This window comes from Hippopotamus amphibius, chromosome 7 (assembly GCF_030028045.1).
Source record: "Hippopotamus amphibius kiboko isolate mHipAmp2 chromosome 7, mHipAmp2.hap2, whole genome shotgun sequence".
Classification (NCBI taxonomy): Eukaryota; Metazoa; Chordata; class Mammalia; order Artiodactyla; family Hippopotamidae; genus Hippopotamus; species Hippopotamus amphibius.
The window spans coordinates 79,543,995-79,566,804 of record NC_080192.1 but is presented as its reverse complement, the minus strand read 5'-3'; the positions used below and the strand labels follow the sequence as shown (position 1 = coordinate 79,566,804).

Sequence of the window (22,810 nt, the reverse complement as noted above, 5' to 3'; positions counted from 1 at the left end):
CTCTAGAGCCCGCAAGCCTCAACTACCGAGCCCACACGCTGCAACTACTGAAGCCTGAGCACCTAGAGCCTGTGCTCTGCAACAAGAGAAGTCACTGCAATGAGAAGCCCGCACATCACAACGAAGAGTAGCCCCCACTCACAACTAGAGAAAACCTATGCGCAGCAATGAAGACCCAACACAGCCAAGAAATAAATTAATTAATTTAAAAAAAGAACAGAAACAAACTCACAAACATAGAAAACAAATTCATGGTTACCAAAGGGGATAGTGGGAATGGGTGGGGGGATAAATTAGGAGGTTGGGATTAAAATATACACATTACTATGCATAAAATAGATAAACATCAAGGTCCTACTGTACAGCACAGGGAAATATATTCAATACTGTGTAATAACATGATGGAAAAGAATCCAAAAATGAATAGGTATATATGTATAACTGAATTACTTTGCTGTACACCTGAAACTAACACAACATTGTAAATTAATGATATTTCAATTTAAAAAAAAATGGTTATAAACCTCCTAACTCCTCCCTCAGAACAAAGCTACTAGTTGGAGAAGAAAACACTATTTTCTTTGGTTCATTCTTGTTGCCGGCTTGTTCACCCTTGACTTGATCCCATTCCTCCTCCAGGCTTTAGTAATAAGTCTTCCAGTAGAACAAGTTCAAATGCCAAGTCTTGTAGCATCTCAAGCATTACAAAAGAGGTCTTTTTTCATGGACAGGCCCCCAAGAGACCCTCTCAGCTTTGCTCAGCTTTCCTTTTGAAGCACAGATAGCATGAGCTTATTTTTTAGAACTTGTTTTTATTACTGTGAACTCTGCTTTGATCTTTTACAGCCAAGACCACAAGAAGGACTTGACACAACCACACTGGCTGACGCTGCTAAGCAACAAGTGTCGCAGTGTGGCTGGAAGCTCTTAACGTTTAGTGCTTCTCCTTTTCAAACATCTCCCTTACTCCCACCTATCACCTGTGTGCCATAGTGTACACTCTGGCAGCTAAATGTGACAATTCTGAACCCACCTTGGTGACTGCTCCCAATGCACGTCAGAAACTCTTCCCTTTACTTCCTGGGGAAGCCCTTGGTCCAAGAAACAATAATATGGTTACCAAGACCTATGACCAAGGGGGAAAGGAGATACTGTTTGTGCCAGACTAGATCCCAGCTAAGAATTATTTTTCATGCAGCGATGATTAGGAAATTTGCAAGAGAAAATCCTCTAGCATAGTTTTCCTACCAAGTTATTCTGCAGAGAAAAGATGGTACCCACTGAATGATCAGTGGGTTCTAGATGGTTCGGGAGTAGGAGAAAGAGCCAGCAGGAGATTCTCCCAGCCGTCATCCTCCAGAAATATGAGGGTGGCCACTCCACCATCTTCCTCTCCATCCTCAGCTAAACTTCTCCTGCCTCAATAGTGGGGTTGCATCTGAGTGCTTTACTTAGATGACCTTTCCTCTCCCTCTTTCTCTTCCATCCTTTTCCCCCTCTTCCTGTCCTTCTAATCCTTCACCTCCCCCTGCAATCTCTTCCAAGTCTCTTTCCTTGCTCTCCATCGACCAAGAAAGACCCATAAGAGACACTACCCATATTTCTATATTTTCTTGGAATTGTATCAACGTACTGTATTTTAAACTGTAACATTTTATTGTTGTATATACGTAAAGTATTGATATAACTCAGAACTCTTCCCCCCCAGCCTTTTCACTTACCATTAATATTTATGGTAAATTCTGCTCTGGTTTACTCTAATTTGTTTTAAGCCTAGAATTCTGGGAATACGTCATTCCAAAAAAGCTAAATGCATTTGTAAGAAAACTCAGCTTGCTTCTCAAAGTTGGGCCAATAATAGCTTTTCCCCATAAGATATAAACACAATTTTACATGTAATAAGGATAGCATGGCATTGGAACATCTGAGGGTAAAAGTCTTCGATTGATGAAATTTGGCATTTTACTATGTAAATTCTTTGAATCAACACACCTTGTAGAAAAATGGTACAAATCAACCAGTTTGCAAGGCAGAAATACAGACACAGATGTAGAGAACAAACATATGGACACCAAATGGGGAAAGTGGGGGCAGATGAATTGGGAGATTAGGATTGCCATATATACATTACTAACAAGAAAAAAAATCAAATTGTACACTTTAAATATATGCAGTTTATTGTATGTCAATTGTATCTCAATAAAAGTTCTTAAAGAAAAAAAAAGCACGCCTTGGATTAGAATGCAATCTCACCTTAAAGAAACAGACGGAATGTACTTGAATATTTAACTCAGGCTGCATTCAGTCTTTCTCCATTTATATGGTGTCTTTGGGTTGGTGTCTACTCAGAGTATAGTGTACCCGTATTTCTCAGGAAAGGGAACCAACTTCCCTGTCCCCCACTTCCAGTCTATAGATGTGGGCCTAGGGATGATACCCTTGGACATGACTGGTTGGGCCAAGAGTGTTTGCTAGACCCAAAGCTAGAGCATTCACTTTCTCCCCAAAAGTTTGCATCCAACCTGAAACACACATCCTATGAGTCGTGGACGGAGTCAAAACAAAGAAGATGCTATTCTGCTTTGAAATTCATTTGGGACATGCAGGGTGACTATGTTTTCCTCCATGTGCACCAGAGACACAAAGAAAGCCAGTTTTCTTAGAAAGAGGGAAGCAAGAGGTAGAGACAAGAAGAGAGAGAGGTTCCTTCAGATTCTGCCAGGCAACTTCCCAGGCTGTTCCGGAAGCCAAGTGGGCACCCCTGCCTTTGGGTGCCAGGAGGCACCCCTGAATGCTGGCTACAATTTCTCTCTTTTTTTTTTTTTTTGCTTGAGCAAAGGTAGCTCATTTCAACAAGCTCATGGTGCTCGCCATGACCAGATCCTATCACTTGTCATCACCAACATCTGAGTGCATCTCACACTTCACCGTGAATTCTTTTCTCAGATTTGGTTGTTATCATACAATTCGGCCCTTGTCTACTTTACGTCCATCCATTCATCATCGTGTGTGTGTTTGTCTGTGTGTATGTTTGTGTATTTGAGAGAGACAGAGAGAGACAGAGAGAGAACAGAGCTCTGACCCAAGCACAGACGTTTTCAAAGAAAGGCATTGCTTGAGGTCAACCTGTTTCTAGAAAGGAAGTCCAGCGAACCCCGAAGTGTCCTGCAAGATGGCCTTCACCTCTGGATCCACTTAGCCCTCGGGCCTGCCTCTCATTGCACAGACTCAGGAATTCAGGTTTCGTGGTGTATCACATGTACAGTGTTCTTGTGAGACAGATGCGTAAGTCCACAGGGACACTCTGATTTTTTAGCTTCAAATAAAATCTATAACTTCCAAAGGGACAAGGTGTTATTATTTACGAACAGCATGTTTTCTTCGTCCAGGAAGGACACACTGGGAAACCAAGATAGCCTCAGAAGTGTCCTTAGCAATCAAGGGATCAGACAGGAGGGTGAGTCCAGGGTTAAATGGCATCGGTCTTGGGGGGCTCCGTCCCTGCCCTGCACCAGCACCTCTCAGTGGCTGTGACCTGTCCTCAGCCGGGGTGGGCACTGTCCCATTTGTCCGGGAGTTCCTATGTCTTGCTCCACGGCAGCCTCAGCCTCTTTGAGGTGGACACATTTTCTTTAACTGTATTCCAGGGTATAGCCTGGAAGCCAACCTATTGCATGAAGATGGTCTAATCCCATTTATAATGATTAAAAGGGTGATCTTATATACCGAGAATTCTATTTCTTGAATGTATTAAACTATGTATATTCCTTCTGGGTCACCCTTCAATTGTTCCTGGTTGCCTGGTAGCTTCCTACCTTTGAAGAAAAAGGCATCCATTACCTTGGGAAGAGAAAGACGGAGCCTAGAACAAAGGAGGTATTGCTCATCTTTGAACTCCAGAGTAGAGTTTAAGGACATGGACAGACAATAGCTTAAGCTAAAGTGTCCTTAATTGTAACAGGTGCAATAGGAAAGAAAAAAAAAAATGCTGACAAGTAACTATGACCTATCATCTATTGCAAGATGTATCTTAAAATGTGGCAGAAAATATGCCAGTCTTTGTCGAGAGACAAGAGAGATTTATTTGGAACTCCTCGAACTGGGCTTTACTTCTCAAGAGTCGTGGAGCAAAAGTGGACCCCCTCTCCAGAGACTGAGCCTGGCTGGACTAGGACAGGGAGGCCTTCTACCCAGCCTGGGGAGGAACGGCCCGTGGCTGATGCAAAGAGTCTGCAGAAAGAGAAAAAGAGGAAGCAGAGCTAGGCTCTGACGGTCAAGTCTGGAAGGAGGGATAGAAACTATGGTCACTGGGCTGGTGGCCTCCTCCCCTGGGGCATCCCAGGAGGTGGTGATTCCCCCAGAGAGGTGGGTATAAAGTGAGACCCAGCTCCCAGACAAATGGGCACAGGAGGATCCCAGAGCCTGGAAGCTGGCACCAGCAGAGTGAGTGAAGCCACTTGAGTGTCCCTGGGACCAAGGGGCTGGAGTCTGGGGGCCTCACACCTGGGGCAATGGCAAGGCCCGTGGCTGTTGGCACCGACAGCTTCATGGCCCACACTCGGTGAGACCTGTCCCACCACAGCTGACACACAGGAGGCTGCGAGGACCCAAGGACAGGGGCTACCACACGGCCTGCAGGAAGAGACATCTCCCCTGGTAGGGGGCAGGCTGGGACCCCCTCCACAACCCCTGCAGACGCCGCACCAACCTGAGGGAGAGGACCAGAGGGAGCCAGAGAGGGATGCCCTGAAAGGCCATTTCCCAAGAGTTACTGAGACTTAAAATAGACTCAGTGACAGACATAGTCATGCTTGCACTGCGCTAAAAACCTGGACCTGGACCAAGCATGCTAGGACCAAACATTGATCCCGGTGTGTATTCCTCCAGTACACCCTGATGGAGCCCACACTACCTGCCGGCAGCATTCTAGGTACTTGAACCATCAGACAAAAGCCCTGCTGTGGAGCCCACGTTCTGCAGGGGGTGAACATACAGTAAACTGTGACGACAGTAAAGAAGGGACTTACACGGATTGTGAGATGCGAACCTGGAAAATAAATGTCTGCCTCAAGGAATCTGGGCCTGAGAGCAAAACCATGTCCAGCTACACGCTATCCATCCCCACTGGCGCCCCTACACCTGTTTGTGCAGCGCTGCCTCTCTCTGAAGGACCCTGAGGACAGAAAGATGAACACAAGGCAGGCTGTGTCCTCGAGGACCTGACAGCCCAGCCTGTGAGCATGCACCACGGGCTTCACGGGGCTGAAACTGTGTCCTTTCCTTCATTTAACAAATGTTTACCAAACACCCAGTGAAATGTGTGCCAGGCACTGCATACTCACACAACACACTCACACACACAACACATAAGACATTCACAAAGCACACACAACCCACACAGAAAACACACGCAACAAACAACCTGCACTCACACCGCACACCACACAGAATAGTCACTCACACACACATTCACACAGCGCAAACACAAAACATGCACACCACAAACAGCCACACATTCACACCACACACCCAACAAGCATAACACACAACATATACACATACAACAAACACAACACACAAATAATACACCCTCACACAACACACACAGAAGACAGTCACACAACATACCGTATGCACACAACGCACAAAAAACACACACTCACACAACATATACAAAATAGTCACAGTATACAATATACACGTACACACAACACACACGTGACACACACAACACACATGCTCACACAACACACACATCCAACTATCCGGGCTAAAATGTCTTCATGTAAAAGACCCCAGGACAGAGATGCAGGCTGGTGAGGACAACCAGGCAGGTGAAAGGTGACCGCACGGAGGTGCTGAACAAAACGAAAGCCTTGAGACCTGGGCGGAGGGAGGGGGTCCCTACTGAGCTACCTCAGGACAACCCCTGGGAGTCCCGAGTTCCTGCAGGTGCCCCTACAGGCTCTGAGGAGCAATTTATGACCACGAAAGTTGTCTACAATCAAGAGCTCAGGGTCTGCTCTCGTTATGTAATTTCTTTAAGATGCTCTAGACTCTGTCCTTGCAGGGCTGAGAGAGCCACCTGGCACCACGTGTACCCATGTCTCTCTCAATACCTGGTGCTTCAGTATATGTTACAATCACATCATGCAACTGTGTCATCGGGGTTTCCTTTCCAGAAGTTAGTCTGATGCAGTGAAATTTAAAACAATAACCTGCCGACAGAGCGAAATTTGTTTTCTAACTTTTAGCGGATCAAAGGAAGTGCAATTTGGTTTCCATAGTGAATATCCCAGCTTTGCACGACAGCACAAAGTGTCTTGAGAGGAAAAACCCTCTGTGGTCAAAGGCATATCTTTGAAGTGCAATAAGGAGCTTACGTTTTAACTAGGTATGCTTGAATTATTGAAAGAAAATTCCAATCTACCTATGGCACGAAGTTACAGCTTTTACCATCACCCTCTGACAAATGTTCTTTGGTGCTGGCTGAGCTGCATACTTATTTTGAGCAACTGTAAAAGAATTGTGTGTGTGTGTGTGTGTGTGTGTGTGTGTGTGTGTGTATGTATATATACACACATATATATATGTGTTTCTTTTCATGATACTTTCCAAACACGTTCTTTATCATGATTGTGATGAAAAACTCCCAGGAGGTAGCAGTTTTAGCACTTTTTCAAGGTCTGAATAAATGAGAGTAACTCTTGAAACTCAAGTGCTCAGAGTAAATGTTTTCTGCCCAGCAGTGTCTCCCACACACAAGCGCTCTTTCTGAGAAACCTGTATCACACATCCCCAAGGGGCCCTACAGACTGGGACAAACATTTAAACAAGCAACAAGCTGCCTCAAGTCCTTTTTGGAACAAGGTGAGATTCACCTAAACAAAGAAAGAAGCGGGGAACATGCCAGAAGATAGTTAGGATACTCAAAGATGGTTCTGTGAGCGTAGAAGTGACTGAAATGAAACGCTGGCCGCTGTTTAAAGATCTGAGAAGTTGGAGGTAATTAACAGTAACATACACAGGCACTTTACTTTGTGATGTCACCAGGAGAGCTAAGCCACAAACGTGTGCTGGGGATGCCACTAATGTATGTGCTGAGGATGCGATTAACATATGCGCTGGGGTGCCATAAGTGTGCGTGGTGGGGGCGTCACTATGTATGTGCTGAGAATGCCATGAGCAGCATTAAATCATAGACAGGAGAGGCTCAAGGTGCCTCCAGCTCTACCGATGGAATGCCAATTATGCTTCGTCAGCCTCAGTTCCCCATCTGTCATGTGGGGAAACCAGAGCCCCCCGGCCAAGATGGTGAACATACAGGTAAAGTGCTCATTGCTGTAGTGGGCACATAGTTGGTGCTTTGTGCTGTTATTTTTGGTTCCCAAAGATAGGTAGGGAAGGTGTTACGATTTCAAGCATGGAGTAAGGATGCCTTCCCAGTCCAAAACTGGACCTGTGGTTTGATGAGAAAAGCTGCAGATATGAGACAACACTGCCCAATATGTAAAATTAAGACCTTTCAGTATTTTAGATACATGACAACGTCAGGAGATAAGATTCATGCACAAATAAGCCTTTAAAAAGTGATTTTTTTTTCCTTTCTCCTTTATGATCAGATTTTTTCAAACAAGGTCAAACACATATTGCAATGGGATTATGAATTAATGTGAGAACAGTAAGAAGCGGAACTGAAAAACCATAGATACACAAATTTTATCTAGAAAAATGTTAGCCTTGTCATATAGAAAACCTAGGACCAAGCATAGAAAGTCTGCTAATGTGATTTCACCCTTTTCTTCCAGTGGGAAAAAAAGTGAACCCAAGAGTTTTCAGGACAATGAACATCCTCCTGTGTGCGTGTGTGTGTGTGTGTGTGTGTGTTGGGGGAGGAGGGGAGAGATCCTCTGTGTCCAACACAATGCAAATAAATACATCTTAAATTGAAATGTGATTGACATGTTATATTAGATTCAGGTGTACAACATAGTGATTGAATATTTGTATATATTTTGAAATGATCACAATCAGTCTGGTGAACAACCATCCCACCCGCAGTTACAAATGTCTTTTCCTGTGATAGAATGTGTAAGATCTCTTAGCAACTTTCAAATATACAAGACAATATTCTTAACTATGGTTACCATGTTGTATATGATATCCTGGGACTTGTTTATTTTATAACTGGAACTTTGTACATTTTGACCCCTTCACCCGTTTCGCCCCTTCCCACCCCCTGCCTCTGGTAGCCACCAATCTGTTCTACCTCTGAGATAATTCAAAATCGGACTTAGAGCTATTTCAGTTATAGGGAAATCGCTCTCTCTCTCTCCTCCCCTTTTAGACGGAATCACTAGCAGCACTTTCCTATAAATAAAATTCTCAAAAAACACTGAAGAACATTTAGAAGCAATAAAATTAATCCAGAAACATCTTTGACATAAGAATGTTGGCCATTTGTGCCGAAACCTGGCTGACCTTTCAATGTTATTATTGTATTGTGGAAAGAATTTTTAAACAAGCAGTTACCGTATTACTTAAGTGCCAATGTGGGTAAAAACGAAGTAAATACCGTGAGAACCTTCAAAGCTCTTAATGATCAGAGAATCTTTTTATACTCAGAGTTTCTCTGTCACCACTGGAAATGGCAAGATATATACGTGGGAGGCTCTTCAGTATCTCCCTCAGAAGGAGGACTGGGGAAAGAATAAATGAAGTGCTCAAAGCTAGAGAAAAGGAGAGATGAATAAGGCAGCAACCAGGAAAAGTGGGAACCACCCTAATGCAATCACCCACCCACCTTGCGGATGCAAAACTGACGTGTGGAACCTACATGCGTGTTTTTCCCACTTTGTCAAATGAGATGGTTAGACCAACGCAGACTTTTCTTCTAAAGCACACAGGTGAGCTGGATAAATAGTGCTAGGCAAGCCCCTACTTGCCCTTTGCTTAGGCTTTGGCAGTCAGAACCCACCCCCACAGGGCTCCCACTCCCCTGGATGAAGCCCAGACCACGGGCTCTCATTCCAGACCCACCTTGCCTCCTTCAACTCCATCTTTCTGACAAGGTCTCCTCCTCGCCTTGATGCTTTTCTCGGCTGAGGTCAAATCACAAACCAGTCTACTTTCAGGGGTACCACATAATGATTGAATATTTGTGTATATTTCAAAATGATCACAATAAGTCTAGTGAACAACCAACCTACCCGCAGTTACAAATGTCTTTTCCTGTGATAAGTATGTGTAAGATCTCTTAGCAACTTTCAAATATACAAGAAGATATTCTTAACTATGGTCATCACACTGTACATCACTTCCCAGGACTTATGTATTTTATAAGTGGCGCTTTGTACATTTTGACCCCTTCAACCATTTCATCCCTCCCCACCCCCTGCCTCTGGTAACCACCAATCTGTCCTATCTCTGAGATAATTCAAAATCAGTCTTAGTAAATTTCTGAAACTTTTCAACTGGGAAGGAAAATTGAGAACTCTGACCTTGCACTCAAACCTCAGAATACGAGGTTCGTGAGACATATTCAAGTGTGGTGAGTGATGTGGGGTGTAATTTCCCACATTACTACAATATCAGACAAAATCAGACCTGCCAGTTTCCCCATTGCTCCCTCGTTCCTTCTGCCCAGAATGTCACCCTTCTTCCTCCTCAAGCTCAGGACTTCCTCCTCCTCCTTCCAGGCCCATCCTCAATACTGTACGCTCCTTTTAGAGGGTGTTCTAGGGTTTTCTCACCCCTCCAACCAGGGGAAACAGGTGACTATCTACACCTCCTCTGAGCCCTTAGCTTTACCTCCTTCTCCCTGGTGGCCCCAGCACCCCAAAATCTGTATGGCTGAGTTCTTCTCTCCCTGAGATTCATCAGATGCTGAGAGGTAAGCTCTTTCCCTGACTGGCCAAGGCCTGAGCAGAGCAGACGTTTAGATCTTTGCCAAATAAATGAAAGCAGCTCCATTTACACTACTTACCCCTACCATCCCTTAAAAAATTCAAACCACACAGACAACACAAAGAGCCTGTGATCACGTTCAGGGACAAAGTTTTCTGGGAAATGGACTTAAATTCCCCCAGTAAAGGGATTTGGCAATCATTCAGGACAGCTTTGCTCTAGCCAGCTTCTTGTTGACTTAGGCAATTTACGGAAATTATGGCTGTTTATTTCCCGGGTCAGTGGTTCTCAGCCTGCATTATACCAGCTGCATCTGGGTTTTTAAAAAAATCCCTTTCCCCAGGCTGCATCTCAGACCTATGCCATCAGAACCTCTGGGGGTGGGGCCCAGGTACCTGTAGTTCTTAAGGCTCCCCAGGTGACTCCAACATGCAATCAAGATGGACAAACGCTGACATAGATCATAGAGGGTGATCATATTCCACATAGGTTTGTTCTACCTGTATGTAGCTGAGTGGGTCCCCTAATGTAGCAACACCATTTTATACACTGACTGGGCAGACAAGGTCCAGGCAGAGGAAGACAGTCCAGCTTCGGGGGTTTATTCACACACAGCAGTTTTCCCTAAAGCAATAATTCATGATCCAGACATCAGTTCCAGACTAAAGGAAGTGTCTGTCTCCACCACCCCTCCTCTGCCCCACCCTCAGCTTTTCTCTCTTTCCTATGAACCTAGTTTTTATATACGATGTCACATTACCTACATTTCTTAAACATTTCAACTGGGAAAGAAAATTGAGAACTCTAATCTTGCAGTTAAATAAATCTCAGAGTTCGAGGCTGATGAGAAATAGTCAGGCGTGGTGAGGGACGTGGGGTGTAATTTCCCACATTATCACAGTAGCAAAAATGTAACCTCTCTGTCTCCTTATGAGTCAGCTCAGTAACCCACTGTGTTAATCTAGATAAGTGATTAAACCTTGAGGGAAATTTGTTCAAAAAAGGTTGTCATGGCAAGTATCACATGAGATTTTTTTAAATCAAGAAGTCAAAGTACCCATTCTATCACCCCTGACTAGAATCATATATTTTCTCTCCAGGAAAGAAATGCTGTGATTTTTTGCATGCAGTTTAACAAGTTATTATTTTGTTTGTTTCCCAGCTTCATTGAAATATAATTGACATACAACATTGTGTAAGTAAAGTGGACAGCGTGTTGATTTGATACATTTTTATACTGCCAGATATGACCACCATAGTGTTAGCTAACACCTCCATCCCATCACAGACTACCACTTCTTTTTTTGTGGTCAGAACATTTAAGATCCACTCTCTTAGCGACTTTCAAGTATGTAGTACAATATATTAGCTACAGTCACCATGCGGCACATTTGATCCCCAAACTTGCTCATCTTATAACTAGAAGTTTGTTAAGCTTATAAATGGAAAACATATATAACAAGTTTTGACCCCATTTCTCTCACTCCCCAGCCCCTGCAAACACCACTTCACTGTCTGTTTCTCTGAGTTCAGCTTTTCATTTTTTATTCCACATGTAAGTGATATCGTATAGTACTTGTCTTTCTCTGTCTGGTTTATCTCACTTAGCTTAATACCCTGAAGCTTCATCCATGTTCTTGCAAAAGGCAGGATTTCCTTTCTCATGGCCGAATAATATTCTATTGTACGTCCAGTATATACCACATCTTTATCCATTCATCTGTTGACAAACACTTAGACTGTTTCCATATCTTGGCTATTATAAATAACGCTGCAGTGAGCATGGAAGATACTCAAAGCAGTATCTTTGAGATACTGATTTCATTTCCTTTGAATATATACCCAGAAGTGGCATTGCTGGATCATATGGTAGTTCTGTTTTTAACTTTTTGAGGAACCTCCATGCTGTTTTCCAAAGTGGCTACAGCAATTTACATTCCCACCAACAGTGCACAAGGGTTCTCTTCTCTCCACATACTCATTAACATTTGTTATCTGTTATCTTATTGATGTACAGATTATTCATTAACAGATAGATAACACAATTTGTGAAATCAGGTTTCTCCCACCTCTTTCAGGCAGGGCATGTTTAATCCTTCCAGAGAAATATCTGTTGAGTTCCTATTATAGCTGAATTTTTACTTTATTATATGTATTATATTGGTTTTAGCTTAAATATTATCTACAGATCATTTCCAAGGCTAGAAAATAATCTTTGCACATGGTAACGTGTGCCAGCTTGGATGATAAATTCCCATCAGAAATGGTAGAAGGGAGCCTTAATCGTGTTCCTCATATGAACGAACTCTGAAAGCTTCAGCACGCATACAAATATGAGTTCAAATATAATACACCTCAAAAAGAACTGTTCATCAACTGGCATCTCCCTTCTTTGGATCCCGTTATCATTTCAGCACAATGATACATGAAGAGGTTTGGGGGCCCAACTGACCCAGGTACAAATCCGGACTCTGTCATTCATCTGCCACCATCTGGAGATGGTGCCCGGCCATCTCTGCTAGCTCTGCACCCCAACTTCCTTCGGGACACATTGAAAACAGGAAAGCCTGTGTACGGAGCACAGGTAATGCCTGTAAAGCACTCAGATGTGGCCGAGAGGAGCTGGATGACAGCTGAGCCTGGTCATTCAGGAGCTGGAGGCAGAGCCCTGCTGGCCCCTCCGGGATAGGACGGCAGCAAATCCGCCCAGAGCAAAGAGATCAAAGGGTCTGCCAGTGGAATCCAGGTAATAAAAGGTCTGAGGAAAGTCGTCCCATGATTTCCAGTCAAGTTCTACCCTCTCACTAAGTCCAGGAATAGAATGAGGGAAACCACATCAGTCATTGAGGTCATACTCATGGCTGTGGAATGTGTGGGTTTTGCAGCCATGTTGGAATATATTGTTGGCATAAGTGACTGAGTGGATACAGTCAAAAAAGCAACACTGCTTACCTCAGCCATTGTCAAGAGGTTCAGCATCTTTAGAAAAAAGACAGAGGATAATGTATACGTGTGTCCACTTCTAATAATTTCCCCTCAAATGATAAAAAACGCAAACCTCCACAAAAGACACAATCACACCAGCACCTAGTTCTACAGGCATGTCATCATTCATTTCTTCATTGATTCAGTGAATGTCTGAAGCCTTCAGACATCAAACTTGCTAATGTTCTCACTGAAATTTTAGTCACTGTCATGGGCAGATTGAACACAGATATTGGAAATCCAAGAACCTAAAAACTCCATGAATCCTAAAATATTTATTTCAATTATGATTAGCACAGATACAGTTCAAGTTTTATAAGTATATTTCTGGACTCTTCCTTTGTAAGTATTCCTTCAGCCTCCTTTACCTCTTTATTGTTCTCTCTAGACAAGTCCCAAACCCACCCCATGTTGGGTTGGTTTGGGCCACTCTGTCTGGGTTGAGCACCTGGAACTCACCTGTGGAGTCCCTTCTCCTCAGGAGCAAACCCTGCCCTCTTCTCCCTGGAACAGGAGGCAAAGCTCCCTGAGGTGTTAACTGATGTCCCAGCCATCACACTTCCAGCCCAGGTGGTCCTATCTCCATGAAAACCCGCATGCTCGAACACATCTTCTGGGCTGGCAGTTCCCGAAGCCTTCATCCCAGACACATCACCTAGACACACACACACACACACACACGTGCGTTCTAATCCCCACTCTGCTCTGGCCACAAATGAGCATTTGTGCCCTAGAGAGGGGCCTGAGAGCCTGACCAACAATATTTGGCCTCTGTCCCCTAGGTTTCTTCACAAGATGGAGGCATCTCTGGGCTTAGAGCCCTATCATCAGGCACCTGAGGGTGTGGTCCAGCCCTTCTGCAGGCCCCTGCCAATGCTACAGGCTTGGAAGCCAAGCAGCCCCATAATAATAGAACCAGAGGGGCCAGAGTGAAAGAGGATGTGGGGTAGAGAGACAGCCTCTTCTCCAGACCTTCTCCGTTGATGAGTCTGAGGAATTTTGCCCCATTTGGGCGCCCAGATAGCTCAGAGTCAGGGGCCAGTCTCAGCCCCACCCTTAGCCCACCCCGTGGCCTTGAGGAAAGCTCTTGATTCTTCACCTCTAAAGACAGAATGAACACCCTACCTGCACCTCCAGAGAAGGATGTATAGGAAGCTCCAGCCCCTGCAGGCTTCCCAGCACCAAGCAGGCCCCTGCGGTGGTCTGCAAGGCCCGAGTTCTCATCTGGAACCAGAAGTGGCTGCACCTCTTCACTGCCCCCTCCTGCCTGCCTTTTGATCATAGACACTTGAGTCTGTCTCGAAACTGGACTGTAAGCCGCTGCTCACTTTCCTCCTCTCTCTGTTTTCCCTTCCTTCTCCTCCTCCTCCTCCTCTCACCACAGGGCACTCAAGAACCATTTCTCAAAACCCTCAGTTAATTTAGCTGAGCATACGATGAGCAAGAACGCCCTTTGTACACCAAGTTTCGTTCTGGAGAGTTAGAGTGTGTTTCTGTGGAATGTCTCCATGGCTATGTTCTGGCAAAGCACCTGTCGCTTGTCACACATCCAAGAATTCAGGGCTGGGCCAGAGAGAGCAGGGTCCTGCGTGCCAGCCCCGTGGAAATGTCCACCCTGCCACCACCTCTTATAGTAAATACAACAACGTCCCCTGGTGCTTGGGCATAGGGACTGGGTCTCCCGAATACCACACAGGCGAGCACGCGTGGTCTGGGGGGTAAGACTCTACACACTGGCACCATCTCCCCAGACTGCGAATGGGAAATCCAGAATAAAACTCACACTCCTTACCATGGCCCCACCTCTGTCTCCACCACCGTGATCTGGCCCCACCTCCATCTCCAAGCTCCCTCCCACTCACACGGCCCCCACGCACAGACCTCCTTCTGCCCCACCACAGGGCTCAAATGCTGCTGTTCCCTCTGCCTCGGATCTCACCCTTCCTAACAAGCACCCCGCATCACCAGGTGATGTAGACCCAGCCCCTTAGCCACCATCTCAGCAGCTGTCTGTATCTTTCACGATGCAAATCACACACTCCGCTCGTGCTACTGCCCAGCCCCTCTGTGTGGCCCTTGAAAGTAGCAGTAGGCAGACTGCCCTGCCCCACTGTCTCATCCCATGGCTGGACACCCACAAGGCTCAAAAACCAATCGTTATGATCACAGCCAGTTTTAAAACAATCTCGGTGCTACTACACACCTATTAGAATGGCCAAAATCCACAAAGCTGACAGGAACCTTCGGTCACTGCTGTTGGGGAGGCAAAAAGGTGCAGCCACTTTGGAAGACAGTCTGACAGTTTCGTACAAAACTAAACATACTCTTACCATACAATCCTGCAATCACGCTGCTTGATATTTACCCAAAAGAGTTGAAAACTTATATCCACACAAAAACCTGCACATGGATGTTTACAGAAGCTTTATTAATTACTGTCACAACTTGGAAGCAATCAAGATACCATTCAGCAGGTGAATGGATAAATCGACTGTCGTCCATCCAGACAATGGAATATGCTAAAGAGAAATGAACTATCAAGCCATGAAGAGACATGGAGAAACCTTCAATGCATAATCTTAAGTGAAAGAAGCCAATATGAAAAGGCTGCATAATGTGTGATTCCAACCATATGACACTCTGAAGAGGTGAAACTATGGAGACAGTAAAAAGATCAGTGGTTGACAGGGGTGGGTGGGAGGAGGGATGGACAGGCAGAGCACAGAGGACTTTTAGGGCAGTGAAAATACTCTGTAGGAGACTATAATGATGGATACATGTCATTCTGTATTTGCCTAAAAACACAGAATGCACAACACCGAGTGGACCCCAAGGTAAACTATGGGCTTTGGGTGATGGTGCGTCAGTGAGGTTCACCATTTGTAACGAATGTACCCCTCTGGGGAGGGGGTTGATAATGGAGCAGGTTATCCACGTGAGGGGCAGGGCGTATATGGGAAATCTCTGTACCTTCCCCTCAATTTTGCTGTGAACTTAAAACTGCTCTTAAACAATAAAGTCTAAATAGAACTACCATATGACCCAGCAATCCCACTCCTGGGCATGTACGTGGAGAAAACCTTAATTCAAAAAGATGTATGCACCCCAATAGTCATTGCAGCACTATTTGCCATAGCCAGGACATGGAAGCAACCTAAATGCTCATCAACAGAGGAATGGATAAAGACAACGTGGTACATACAAACAATGGAATATGACTCAGCCATAAAAAAGAATGAAATAATGCCATTTGCGGCAACACGGATGGACCTAGAGATTGCCATACTGAGTGAAATAAGTCAGACAGAGAGACAAATATCATATGATATCATTTATATGTGGAATCTTTTTTAAAAAAAAGTGTTTCGATTGCACTTATTTACAAAACAGACGTAGAATCATGGATGTAGAAAACAAACATGATTACCAGGGATGGGGTGGGAGGATAAATTGGGAAATTGGGACTGATATACACAGAATACTATATATAAAACAGACAACTAAAAAGGACCTACTGTATAGCACAGGAAACTCTATCAATACTCTGTAATGAACTATATGAGAATAGAATATAAAAAAGAGTGGATATAAGTATATCTATAACTGATTCATTTTGCTGTACACCTGAAACTAACACAACATTGTAAAGCAACTATACTCTACTAAAAATGTTTAAAACAAGAAAAAAATCATCTAAAAAAGTCTCAGTCATAAAGTCTCAGTTATGATATGATATATGAAAAATTCAAAAACACACTGCGTTAATCTTTTCCCCCAAAAGGATCACCAAAGCTAAAAAACAAAACAAAACAAACAAAAGAAACCACAGTTTGCTGGTATACTGTGTTGGCAGGCACATGGGGAAACATTCTCTCAAGCATTCCTGGCAGAGGTGTTAATTGTTATAACCTGACGGGGAGGTGAGTGGACAATTTTGAAATACATATCAAATCACAAATGCACACGCCCTTGAATCCAGTAGCGCCACTTCTAGGAATCCAGCCAACAAATATGCTTGCTAGCACCTCTGCAAAATGATACAGGCACGGCTGTTTGTTATTCATGGCAGGCAACATTGGTTGTAACAGCAAAAGACTGCAAACAACTTAAAAGTCAGCGTAAGGTTAAAAGGCAGCTCATTAGATGCAGATTTGGAACCGGGTACAGAAGAGTGTACATTGTTGGCATGTGTGATGGTTAATTTCGTGTGTCAACTGGAATGGGTGGTGGGATGCCCAGATGACTGGGAGGGTGTTTCTGAAAGAGACTAGCACCTGAACTTGTGAACTGAGTAAAGCAAATGGCCCTCCCTGGTGTGGATGGGCTTCATCCAATCCTTTGGGGGCCTGAATAGAGCAAAAAAGGCAGAGGAAGGTTGAATTAACTCTGCCTGACAACTTGAGCTAGGACGTCAACCTACTCCTGCCCTTGGCACTCCTGGTTCTTAGGCCTTCAGACTGGAGAGGGGTCCGGACCATTGCTCTCTGGCTCTCACCTTCTAACTACACCATCTGCTTTCCTAGGTCTACAGCTTATAGATAGCAGATCCTGGGACTTCTCAAGCCTCCATCATAGCATGAGCCAATCCATACCTTATAATAAGTCTCTTCCTAGATAGACAGATAGATAGACACATATATAACCCATAGGAGATTGCTATAGCTATATCGGTACCTATATATTGATATATCTACATACATATCGGTATCCTATTTGTTCTTCAGAGACAGAACCCTGACTAATACAGTGTCAAAGAGGTGGAAGAAACTGTCAACCTATTGGTGAGAAAGAGGGAAAGACTTCCCTGAATAACCTTCTTAAAGCCTTTTTAATTGTGTGTTGTCCATTCAAAAGCACACAAACTATGTGTTTGTGTTTTATTCATTTATTTTCTCCAGAATTGAGACTGTGTCTTCTTAATCTGCAAAGTAAGAGAATAATAAGGACTACCTCATACACAGGGCACTTACAACCACATGGGCTCTATTAATCATTTGCCGTCATCATTACTTATCCAATACCAGGTTCAAACCATTGCTAAACGTGCATCTGATCCCGATTTCAACAGCCGACCACTGAGCTGAGGGTCAGAGTGAAACTCTGGACCCCCTGTAAAGCTTTCCATACTCATGCCAATTCCATGGGACTTGCACTTACAAAAGCTGCGATCTCCGTTTTCCTGGTTCTACCCCTGGTTTGTATTCATTTGCTTAACAACCATTAAGAGCTTTAAAGCTTTACTCAATAGAAACAGAAACCAGACCACACTAAACTAACCAAAAAAACAATCAACATGCCCCAAATAAAGCTCCATTTTTAAACCCTCTTTCATTCCCTTGGGGATATTCATTTCCCTGCTGAGTTGGGTAGAAATGTTCCTAGCTCCCTTCTGCTGACTCATGAGAGAAACGTTTATGGAGCCCCTACAGGGTGTCAGACCCCAAACCAGGCGCTGGGGAGAGAGAAACGCATGAAACTAGCCCCTGCCTTTCAGAGGCTCTCACTGAGGCTCAGAGCAAAGCAAGTGGATGGTGACAATGCGATATGAGAAGAATGGCATGTTATCCCGTGTGCAGATGAGATAAATAAGAAACAAAATAAAACCCGTTTTTAATCTAAAGTAGGTCCATGTGCTACTGACTCTAAGAACCAAGAAATATGCTGTAACACACAACTTTCCAAGTTTACAATTAGAAGACCTTGTCAAAATGTCAGCACACAGCTCTCCAAAAACTAGATACTGTATAAGGTAAGGCTATAAATAAACCTCATATTAACAATAGTACTCGTACCATTGGGTATTTTTACCTTATTTCTATTTAAAGAACATTCCTCTAGCGCTTCTCTTTATGTTCCCAGTACGATCATGTGGTGGGGTAGAAAGTTGGTCCTTATCTCTAAATTTTATAGAGAAGAAGGAGATAAAAATCATAAAGACTGAAGTTTGCCCTCGGTTGTTCAAACCGTAAAGAGTCAGAGCAAAAGCATTCGACTCCCCCACACTCTGGGCGGACTTTCTGAGAGACATCAAACGAGGTCAAAGGCCTCAGAAATTAGGTTGGCAAGTTCCTGTGAGAGAGGACTGATTTGATAATGTAACCCAAAAAAAGACAAGAAGCTGGACCCAAAGGGGCAAAATGGGAAGCCGGAAGGTTTCACAAAAAGTGTCGTTAAAGTAAATTAAGCAAAATAACTCTTTGCCAGTTATCAGATGAGTACACTTAAAAAAAAAAAAAAAGTACAAAACCCAATGCTGGTGAAAGTGTGAGAATAGGGTGTTCATACAGTGCTGGAGGGAGTGTACATGAAGAGCACTTTCCTAGATGAATTTAGTAACAGAATCAAGAGCTTCAGACACGCCCATGCCCTTTGACCTCTGGGAATTTATTCCAAGGGAAAAAATCAGGAAGAGATGCATAAGTTTCCCTACAAGAATGATAGTTTGGGGAATGTTAATAATAGAAAAGAAAAAAATCAAGTATACCAACATGATTTAACAAATCATCTGCGTAATGCAATTAAGAAGCTTTTGTAGGAAGAAATTCATTAGCACGGCAAGATGCTCACAACATATTGCTGAAAGGGAAGAGCAGCTGATAAAACAGCATGTACAATCCAAGCATGCTTTTTCCAAAATGAAAGTGTGTTCAGAGAAAACCATCCCCACCAAAATACGAACAGTATTTATCTCACAATGTTAGGTTTTTATGTTTCATCTTTTTCACTTATCTCTATGTATTCTTTTTTTATTTTATTCTTGACCTTGAGCATGTGCTGTCTGTGTACCTTTTTAAAGGTTATATTTTAGAAGTAGATCTTAGCAACTCCATGACCTTACCTGTGGAGTTTCTCTCCTCAGCAAGTTAACAGTGCCCAAAAAGGTTTGTGCGTTAAAGATTAAAAACTGAATGTTGAGTATATAGGCCATAACCATCTTTTAAAATTCATCACTACTCACTAACAGATGAATGGATAAAGATGATGTGGTATATTTATACAATGGAATATTACTCAGCCATAAAAAGAATGAAATAATGCCATTTGCAGCAACAAGGATGGACCTAGAGATTATCACACCATGTGAAGTAAGTCAGACAGAGACAAATATCATATATCACTGACATGTGGAATCTAAAAAATGATACAAAGGAACTTATTTATGAAACAGAAAGAGACTCACTTACATAGAAAACAAATTTATGGCTACCAAAGGGGAAAGGGGGGAGGGATGAACTGGGAATTTGGGACTAATGTATACACATTACTATATATAAAGTAGATAAACAACAAAGACCTATTTTATAGCACAGGGAACTATATTCAATATCTTATAATAATCAATAATAAAAAAAATCTTAAAAAGAACAGATATTTTATCTATAATTGAATCACTTTGCTGTACCCCTGAACTTTGTGAATCAACTATACTTCAGTAAAAAATACGTCTTTATCATATGACATTGCTTATATGTGGAATCTAAAAAAATAGTTAGGTACAAATGAACTTATTTACTAAACAGAAGTAGAGTCACAGATGTAGAAAACAAACCTATGGTTACCAGGGGGCAAAGAGGGGAGGGATAAATTGGGAGACTAAGACTGACATATACACACCACTCTATGTAAAATTGATAATAAGAACCTACTGTAAAGCACAGGGAACTGTACTTAATACTCTATAACGGCCCATATGGGAAAAGAATCTAAAAAAGAGTGGATACCTATGTATAACTGATTCACTTTGCTGTACAGCAGAAATGTACATCAACTATACTCCAACAAAAAATTTTTTTAAAAATAAAATATGCTAATACATAAGTGAACTTTTGACTGTGAAAAAGTATTAAAAGTATAATAATACAAAGCCAAATTGGAATAAATGTTGAAGAAACTCTAAAAAAATACATTTGTAAATACAGAAATAAAAATAAAATTCATCACCACTATTAGGAAGATCAAATTCGTCTCGAGAAGTGTCCCTACCTCTTGCACACAGCACGTGTCCTGCCTTTCCCCAACTATCCACACATTTCCAGTGAGCACAGATTTCCCCCCACCCTCCCAGCACACATGGTGGCCTCCAGTCGCCGGTGGGTAGACACAGTGATTCATCAAACCAGCTAGTCCCTCGCCGCACCTTTTGAAATGTCCTTCCCACCATCCAGCCCTTCACACCCTCACAGCCACAGTGCAAAGTCGCATCTGCCATAAGAGCAAGAGGGAGTTTTAAGTTGAATTGAATTGAATGGTTAACCTCATTTTTGTTTTCTTCCTTCCTGTCTTTAATATCTCAGATTCTGTCCCATTTTCTTATTCTTTCACATGACGACACTATTATAGGACGTATGGAGGTCAAGGGTGTCCAATAGAAATACAAGGCAATGTTGGCCATCCCCTGAGAGCCTACAGTTTCCCATACAACTCCAGGTGTAACATTTGCAAAGTCTCTGAAAAAGCATGCTTAATTCATTAATGGCTGACCAAGGCTCCCTGACTTACATAGGCCTCGGCTCTAGGGGTGATAGCCAGTCCTGGTGTCTGAGTAACTCCATGGGGCCAGCAAAGGGACCAAGTTTCCAGAGTCCAATAAAAATAAAAGCAAACAAACAGCAGCAACAACAACAACAACAACAACAAAAACATGCTCAAGCTTTTAAGTTTCCATTGTAAGCCCTTGTGGAAGGAAGCATGCCCAAGTGCTGCTAATACAATATATTATTATTTTAAATGCAATCAGTGATGTCTGTTTACAGTAACGCAAGGCCTTCAGCCAAACACGGGCCCAGATTATGCCCTTCTAGAACTGTAGAAGCATAAAGGAAAGTCACAAGTCTTCATTCTAACATCAGCTACAGCATTTTAAAAGGGCTTCACGATATCCTTTACTTAAACCTCGTGATTTACCAAAAGCCACAAAACTATTGATGGCTTATGGGTAGTATATAGTCAATAAATTATATCTCCCACATATTTCATACTGAATCTTCCATAGAATAAAACATATGTAATCACAGGTGATTTTTTGGGCTCACAGACACACTTAGGGTTAAATACGCCTACAGAGCCACTTAACTCCAAGAAATCCTTCGAATTTTGTTTCAACAAACAACATGACATTGTCATTTTTACCAGATTCCACTTGTCCTCCTAAATACTTCATCAGTGTATAAGTAAACAAAGAGAAAAGGAGGAAAAAAATACAGAAACGAAAACCACAGTGCAAATCAATCATCTTACCGTCTCCCTTCCTCATGGCTGGAGGCTTTGGGAACGGCTGGCCCCACGGGTTTCTTTCCCAGGGTTGGAGGCCGCTGAGTTGACGGTGGTTATTAAAAACAAAAGTGCATCTCAAAGTCAGCCCTGGATGGAGCTGCTAATTGTGCTTTTCTTTCTCCAATGAGCTTTGGGTCTGGTCCGTGCACAGGAGAGGGATGTCTCATATCTTGTCAGGAGACCAAACTGTGAGGAGGCCGAGAGAAAGGAGAAAGTGGGCTCTGGTGATGCCTGTTAGGACTTTAATCCTCAGCTGTGACACATGTGGGGAACTATGAACAGGAAACTCAGAGCCCGGCAGACAGCCAGAAGCATTCAGAAAACGTGCCAAGCCCTTTCGAAATACTATGCTCTCCACTGAACATTCACTCCTAACAGTTCACAGGCTGTGTCTCTCTTCTCAAATGACTGAGCTGTAAACCCAGGCAAGGCTGGCCCACAGACGTCCAGTCTGTCACAGTTCCTGTCATCAAAGTCTGCACCAGTCAAGGTCAGGCCTGGGGTCTTCCACCTCCTCCCTCTTCTGCCAAGCTCTGGATCCTTCTTGTAACGCCATCCACAGATGTGAGCTCCTGGCGATGCTGCAGGACCCTTCATTTAGATCTTTGCATATTTCAGATGCTGGGCCTCTTCCTAATTTGCCCAC

The 22,810-nt window shown here is 43.3% G+C and overlaps 1 protein-coding gene and 1 non-coding gene across 5 annotated transcripts in view; one reads left to right on the top strand and one right to left on the bottom strand.

The window, feature by feature from the left end:
* IL1R1 (interleukin 1 receptor type 1) overlaps nt 1-22,419 on the bottom strand; it is an 82,913-nt gene extending 60,494 nt beyond the window's left edge. The window contains exon 1 of one of the 4 annotated variants that reach the window (XR_009054658.1): nt 22,129-22,419. The gene's annotated coding sequence lies outside the window, so the exon portion shown is untranslated. The remainder of the gene's footprint in view (nt 1-22,128) is intronic. The other 3 variants (XR_009054657.1, XM_057741465.1, XM_057741470.1) reach the window with 3 other exon arrangements.
* Nucleotides 21,355-21,439, top strand: LOC130857936 (small nucleolar RNA SNORD86). Its single transcript, XR_009054930.1, has one exon. It is a non-coding gene; the product is annotated as a small nucleolar RNA SNORD86 (small nucleolar RNA).
* Nucleotides 22,420-22,810: the final 391 nt, after the last annotated feature.